This window comes from Elephantulus edwardii, unplaced genomic scaffold, assembly GCF_000299155.1.
Source record: "Elephantulus edwardii isolate Elephantulus edwardi_28Jun2011 unplaced genomic scaffold, EleEdw1.0 scaffold00041, whole genome shotgun sequence".
NCBI classification, from domain to species: Eukaryota; Metazoa; Chordata; class Mammalia; order Macroscelidea; family Macroscelididae; genus Elephantulus; species Elephantulus edwardii.
The window spans coordinates 82,894-90,321 of NW_006399791.1; positions in this window are offsets into that span (position 1 = coordinate 82,894).

Genomic DNA, 7,428 nt, shown 5'->3' on the forward strand with positions numbered 1-7,428 from the left:
GCCTGCCCGGGGGACGGCGCGGACCCTCGGGGAGCCAGCGCAGCGGGCGTCCGCGGACCCGGACCCGAGCGCTCAGCCCGCGGGAGGGGTGTGGGAGCGGCTGTCATTCTGCGCAGCTGCCTCAGCATCAGCACCAGCCGCAGCATCTTCTACCCGATCTCTGCCCCATTCACGATCCCTGGGAAAAGCCGGCCCGGACCCGTGGGCGGCGGACGCCTGACACCACAGCCTTGGCAACCAGATGGACCAGCCCTGGTTCCCCTGAACCTCAGAGAAAACCACTTTTGCCTTTCCCATCCCACGCATTTTTTTCTCTTACTGCCCTGGCCTCTGTAGCCGACTGGCTTCAGTTGATCTCGGTGGGTGGTTGTGTGCAGAGCTGATGGAGGGAAAAGTTTGGAGTTCAGATTCAACAGGGTAGAGCTCTCATACCCGCCTCGCCTCCATGCGCTGGTTCTTTTCAGCCTTGGTGACTGTAAACCTGAATCATATAATAACGTGGATCATCCCCAGTTCTGCCGAAATCACATTTACCCCCTTCTGGGGCTGATCTCTTGACATCTGTGTTCATTTCAGTTGTTTTTGAAAATACAGAGTTCATAGTGAAGTAGAACTAGTTGTTTTTAAATTGGAGCAGAGGGAATTCCCTACCTGGATTGCCCGAGGACGGAAAGGGGACACCTAGGCTGGCTTTCACAAAGTTTTGTGTGTTATGCAATGACTGCAGTGGTCATGAGTTGGAAATGGAGTCAGACAGGCCACTTGTCCAAAATTCCTGGTAGAGTTCTAGGAGTCAGGGTTTCAAACTGGTTGATTCTAGTCTGACACTTCCCCCTTCCTTAAGAACTTGAATTTCCACACCAGAAAGACAGAATCTGCATTTTAACCAGATCATCAGATGACGTTTGTGTATATATGTAAGGGTAGTTACAGTGCCAGCAGAGTGGAGAGCGAAGATCTCCCACAATTTAAGGTGGAGAGGAAAGGCTTTTTTTTGGGATTGAGGTGAGACCTGAAGAATTGGAAAGTTTGAAAATGGAGTCAGGGTACTGAGGGACATTGCAGGCAGTGATAGTGGACTTGATCTAAGCATGTGGAAGCATGTCTTTTAAGGGGTTGGTGCATGAGAGATTCCAAAAAGATCAGCAGGATTGTGCATGAAATTGTGAGGTGCAGCCAAGGTTTAGAGTTCTTTGATTTATAATCTGAGGACTAGGCACCTTTTCCCTCCACTTTCTGCGAAAACTCTCAGTGGTTTTAAACAAGGGAGTCATGTGATCCTTGCTCTTTTGGAAGGTTAATTTGTTAGCTATACATATGGGGGAACAAGATCGGAAGAAGAGAGGTTAGGTTAAAATGAGACAGGTGTAACTTAAGTGGCTGAAAACAGAGAGGAAAGAAAGACCATTGAGTAGATAGAGTTCAGACTTGGCGCTTGATTAAAACTGTGATGAGGGAGCCCAAGGAGAGGAGATGTTCATGAAGATATAAAGAAGAAGTTCTTGTGTAACTCCAAGGAAACCAGACCTAAGCCTATTGCCATTGGGTTAATTCTGAATCATAGTGACTCTCTACTGAATTTCTGGGGCTGTTAATAAATCTTTACTGGAGGAGACTGCCTATATTTCTTCAAAAGAAGTTGGGGGAAGCAAACTGTTGGTCTTTCTGTTAGCAGCCCAATGCTAACAATGTTAGCACCATCAAAACTCCTTACCTACTGAAATGAGAGTTCCATAAACAGAAGTAGTGAGTGTTGGAGAAACAGCCAAGGAATCCTCTGCCTGGAACACTGAACAAGAGCATAGGTGGGTGGAAAGCACAGCTGGCCAATTTGCTTCCAGCCGAAGCCTGCAATTCCAATCCAATCAGCTGCTTAAAAATCAATAGCAAGAAGGAAAGAAAGAAAAAAGAAAATCAATAGGAAATGGATAGATGTAAATGCTGTTCAATTAGAAACATTTTTTTAAAAAAACAGTTCAATTAAGATATTTTAGTTAGTCTAATATAGGTTAGGATGGAGAATTAGAAGGAAAACCCAGGGATATTTTATATAATTTATATACCTTGGCATCACTGTTTAGAAACCGCATCGTCCATGACATTATTTTGTGAGCTGTGGAATAAGTATGGGACAGTGGTGCTGAGATGCGTGAGAGTGCCTGTGGCTGGACCAGGGGAGATTCAAATAGTGCAAGTATGGGATATTGTTTGTAAACACTGGCCTGTGTGGCAGTGATGTCTGTATCTTTTCTTGGTGGAGATGAGAAGGATCTTGAGCATGTGGATTTCTCTAACCCTCCTGCTCCCCCATCAATAGTTGTGAAAATTTATTGGGATTATCACCTGTTCTCTTATCCATCTCTGGGACATACTGCCTTTACCTCATCTGATTCTCTAATATCTTTGGGTAAAAAGGTTTCGATTCAAGGGATATGATGAAAGTTTAATGGGAGAAATTTCGGATTCTCCAGGGAGTTCACTTTGCAAAGAGACCTGGTACCTGGGCTTATTATCAACAGGAGGGTTCTCGTGGGTAGGAGTCATGAGTTTCTTTGAACTCCTTCTCTTGCCTCATTCATCTCCCTGAATGTAGTTGCGTTAACAAAGAGTAAGAGCTTGGTAAACATAGGTAAATGAACTGGGAGACGTAAGGATTTATTTCTGCTGCCCCTGTGTGCCCAGGGTGCAAAGGCCAAAGCCTCCACTGCCTCCACTCCATCCATTTATTTTCCCTGTTTCCAGGTGACCGCTGCACACCATGGAGCTGATCCACTGCAGTTATAATTACATTTCTCAGTGATGTAGTTGGTACCCAGTGATGTAATTGACAGCACTTGTATTTTGGCTCTGGTAGGTAATGTCTTTATTTTTTTTTTCATGTTAATCAGTTGGTATGAGCCAGTCACCCTGAATCTGGCCCTTATCTTTCATGTTACTCAGTTGATATAAATAGATTACTGTTCCTTCCAGATCTCCTTTAGATTCAGATTCTAACAGCCACACTGGCTGGGGAATGATTGCTGGACAAAGAAGGGTTTGGAGTCTAATGGCTCTTCCACAGCTGTCCTGAGTCTGGTTCCTGTTTCTTGTGGCCCCTGACCACTGTCTAACTTCTGGCTGTCTCTAGGACCTGAACTGATTAATGATAACGTGGCATTGTCTGGTTTTCCCTCCTCTGGCCAGGGATGTTTGTCCTCCAGATTAGGGGATTGAGTCTCGTAATTTTCTTTTGCATGTGTGTTACATGTGTGCACCTTTGTGTATTATTTGTTTCACTATCTTTTTGGGTGATAATTCATTAATTCTTATTTCTGTGAAATAAAGACTGTTTGACTTGATTCCGTGCATCAAAATGTGTAGCAAAAATGGCTCAGTTAAACAGAGTTGTTTTTCCATTGTCATTGTTCCATCTCTATTGGATCTGAAGAATGAGAGAATCACGTACAAATTCAGGCAGTAATCATTAGGAATTATGTGTTATCTAGACACCTTCTGAAATGAGTAATTCCTGAGGATTTAGAAGGCTTGGCATATTTAAAAAAAATCGAAGATAAATTTTAAGACATTTAGATTTTGTTTAATATAAAGTCTTATTAGGACTATGCTCCCAGGTTTCTGATAATTGGTATTTTAATTGGAAATTGATTGTTTAAAATTCTCCAGGCAAATTGCGTGATTGTTTGAAATTCTCCAGGCAAATTGTGTTGGATGCAGAGCCATTTGGATTGGTTTTGCAAACACTGAATACTTTTGATGTACCAAGTACCCTTCTGAGTGAAGGGTAATTAGAAGTTAAGGAAGAATGTCCCCAGACCTCATAGGATTTATAGTCTAAAAGGAGGCATAGGTAGACTGACTATATTCACAAAACCCCAACCCAGTGCTGTCCAACCAGTTCTGCAACCCTGTAGGGCAGAGTGGAACTTCTCATAGGTTTTCCAAGGCTGTAAATAGGTGCAGAAGCAGACTGACTCCTCTTTTCTCCTTGGAGAGACTGGTGGATTCGAACAGTTGACCTGTGGTTAACAGCCATTCCTTTGATTACTGTGCTGCCAGGGCTTCTTTATAAGCAAAAGGTAGAGTGTAATGAACGTTGATTGGATGGATACCTACCAGGATGGAGAGGTAACTTCTGATAATGGACTTTTGGACCTAAAGAGAATTAAAACAAACAAACAAACAAAAAAAGAATCTCTTGCCCTAGAGCTCTTTCCAACTTGTGGTGACCTGGTGTGTGTCTGCATAGAACTGTGCCTCCTGAGGTTTTCAAGGCTGTGGTATTTGGCTAGCAGATTGCCAGACTCTTCTTCCTTGGTCCCTCTGGGTGGGTTTGAACATCTACATTTTTGTTCCTAGTTGGGTGTATGTACCTCTTTGCCACTCAGAAACACTCCAGCAGAGAATTTAGGAGTCATTTGAAGCTGGGCGTGTGGACAGACTTAACTAAGGGATGAGGTAACATCACCCATTCCTTCACTCATTGCTAGTGACCTTGCAGCTGGTTTTCCAACGCTGTGAATCACATGGGAGGAGATTGCCTGTCTTTCTCCTGTGCAATCGCTGGTGGATTTGAACTTCTGGAAAGGTGCTGCCTTTGGGTTAGCCACACAGCCCGCTATGGGCTAGGCCACCTGAGCTCCCTGAGATACTGCCAGGGAATGCGAACTCCAGAGCATTTTCTCCTCAGTGTCCCTGGGACCTCACCTGGTACCCACAGCCCGAGGGCAGGGACCGAGTTTTGAGAGAAATAGTAGCCTTCCTTTTAGCTAGCTAGCAGCATTGCCTTGGGCAGAAGCAAATGCAAATGCCTTTTCTACCTGAAAGCAGAGGTCAGATTTCTTTTACTAAATCTACCACCCTATCAACTGTAAAACACAATTATTTTGTCTATCTCTAAGAACAGCCCTAATATCATAGTAGGTTATTTGCAGAGCTGCTAACCAAAAGGTTGACAGCTTGAATCCACCAGCTACTCTGAAGGAGAAGATAAGCTGGTCTTCTGCTAACAAGGAGCAGAATTGACTTGAAGACACAGTTGAGGATCCCCATGAGTTGGAATTAACTTGATAGCAACAGGTTTGGGTTTGTGTTTAAGAAATACTGTTAATTAATCTCTGGCATAGTGCCAGCTCTCAGCTGCACCTTGTGCTCAAGAATGTTTAAAGATATATGTCTTAGAATCAGTAAAATTACATTAAGAAAAAAACCCAGCTCTCACTTTAGACTATAAAAACGATGAAATTTGCCCTTGGCATTTGTCTGGGAGTGAAGCTTTCATCAGAAGAAAGATTTAGTTGGGTTCTTCCTCAAAAAGCTGAACATAGACATAGAAAATTCCATATGGCCACTTGTCATCATTGAGAGCTTGCATGCTGCTTGAGGCTCAGCGTGTGTCAGCAGGACTTCTGGACTAAGATGCACTAGGAAGAAAGGCCTGGTGAGCCACCTGAAATCAGTTAATAAAAACCACAAAGTTCAAGCTCATACTGATTTGATTATGGGAAGAAGCAGGGCCAAGTAGCATTTTGTCCTGTCTTTCATGAAGTTGTCATAAATTGGAGGCTAGCTTGACAGTGACCAACAACATGCAACTCCTTAAGGTAACATCTTAGAAGTGGAATTGTATAGTGAAATTATACACATAATCCTGCTCTTAGCACATGAGGTAGCCATGAGTCCATTGGAATCAACTGTATGACAACTCTATGTGTGTGCATAGTTGTTATGTGTCATTAAGCATGTCATTATCACCTGGGATGATTTTTGCTCCAGATGACATGGGGCAGTGCCTGAAGTCTGACCAGGGCTTAGAAGAGCCTGCCCAAGTGATGTGCTACCCTTTCCCTCTGCTTTTTGTGGTGTTATGTCATGGCAATTATTTATTTGTTTCAAATGAAGATTCAGGAGTTTGTGATAACTAGAATAAGCATGGATTGCTTTTGACCTGGCATCCTGTCTTTCCACAGCTCTAAAAAGGTAGAGTGGCCATGGGTGGATCCAAGCAGGTACCTTTCTGTTTAGACTCTGGTGAAAAAAGGAATGACTTAGAAGCAGGACACCCTGGGAAGATCCAGGGGTGTTGGCCCAAGCTGAAACCATGCTCACTGACTAGATCCTGAGAGCCAGACCCACTGAGGCCTTGCTGGTAACTACACAGGGAGGTGGATCCTTGGAGAGGAGGGTCTTTTTCTGTGCACAGGGCATTCACTGTGACTTGGCCATTGTGGCCACCCAGAGGACATTCTTCTGCCTGCTTGCCTCTTAATTGCGACATTTCTTCAAGAACAGTTGAGGGGGAAAGGCACCAAAGTCGACAAATAACTAAGGGGAGCTGAGGAAAGGAAAATGAGTACAATGTTAGACATTAGGAGGGACCCAGAGGCTGAGGCAGTTTGCTGCTAACCAGAATATTGGAGGAGTTGGCAGTGCAAATTCATCCAGAGGTGCCTCCAAAGAAAGGCTTGGCTGTCTGCTCCTAAAAGGCCACAGCCTTGAGAACTCTATGGAGCAGTTCTACGTCTCCCTACCATGTGTTGGTCGGAGTCAGCTCTGTGATAGCTTTATATGCGCATGTGTGTGTAGTTACTGTTAGGTGCTGTCAAGTATGATTCGTTTCAACCCTGTGAACAACAGTTCTGAGCCATGTCCTGTCCTGTGCCATCCTCCTCATCTGTACACATGAACCCATTGCTGAAGCCACTGTGCCACACCATCTCACTGAGAGGCTTCCCTCCTTCACTGACCTTCCACCATTCCAAGCATGAAGTCTCTTCTCCAAAGAATAGCCTCTACTAGTGTTGGACGAAAGTGGTAAAATACCCCTTGGACTGCCAAAAAAATGAACAGATATGCTTTGAAGAAGGTCAGCCAGAGTGCTTCTAAAAGGCAAAAATGATGAAACTTCATTTCACATACTTTGGGCATTTCACATACTTTTGATAGGAGACATCATTCCTTGGATAGAGAAGGACTTCATGCTTGGAAAGGTGGAGGGAAAGCAAAGGAGAGGAAGACCCTAAACTAGGTGGATTGGCACAGTGACTACAGCAGTAGGCTTGTGAGGGTTAGAGATTGTAAGGTTGCAGGATAGGACAGGGTTTAGATCTGCTGTTCATAGAGTCACTCTGAGGCTTATTTAACTTAATGACACCTAACAACAAAAACAAGGTAACATTCCCAAAGTACGTGGAACAGATCTTCACTATCCTTGCTTGCAAGGAGTATTCTAGCTGCACTTTTCCCAACACATATCTGTTTGTTCTTTTGGTAGTTCATGAGATATTCAATACTATTTTCCAATACCACAATTTAAAGGCATCAAACATTCTTTTAAATATATTTTTATTGGGAAAAACATATTGGGGGTACAAGGAGGTGAGGGTTGGGGACAGAAGGGTGAGGATGGGCCAGGATGCAGTTGCAGAGCTG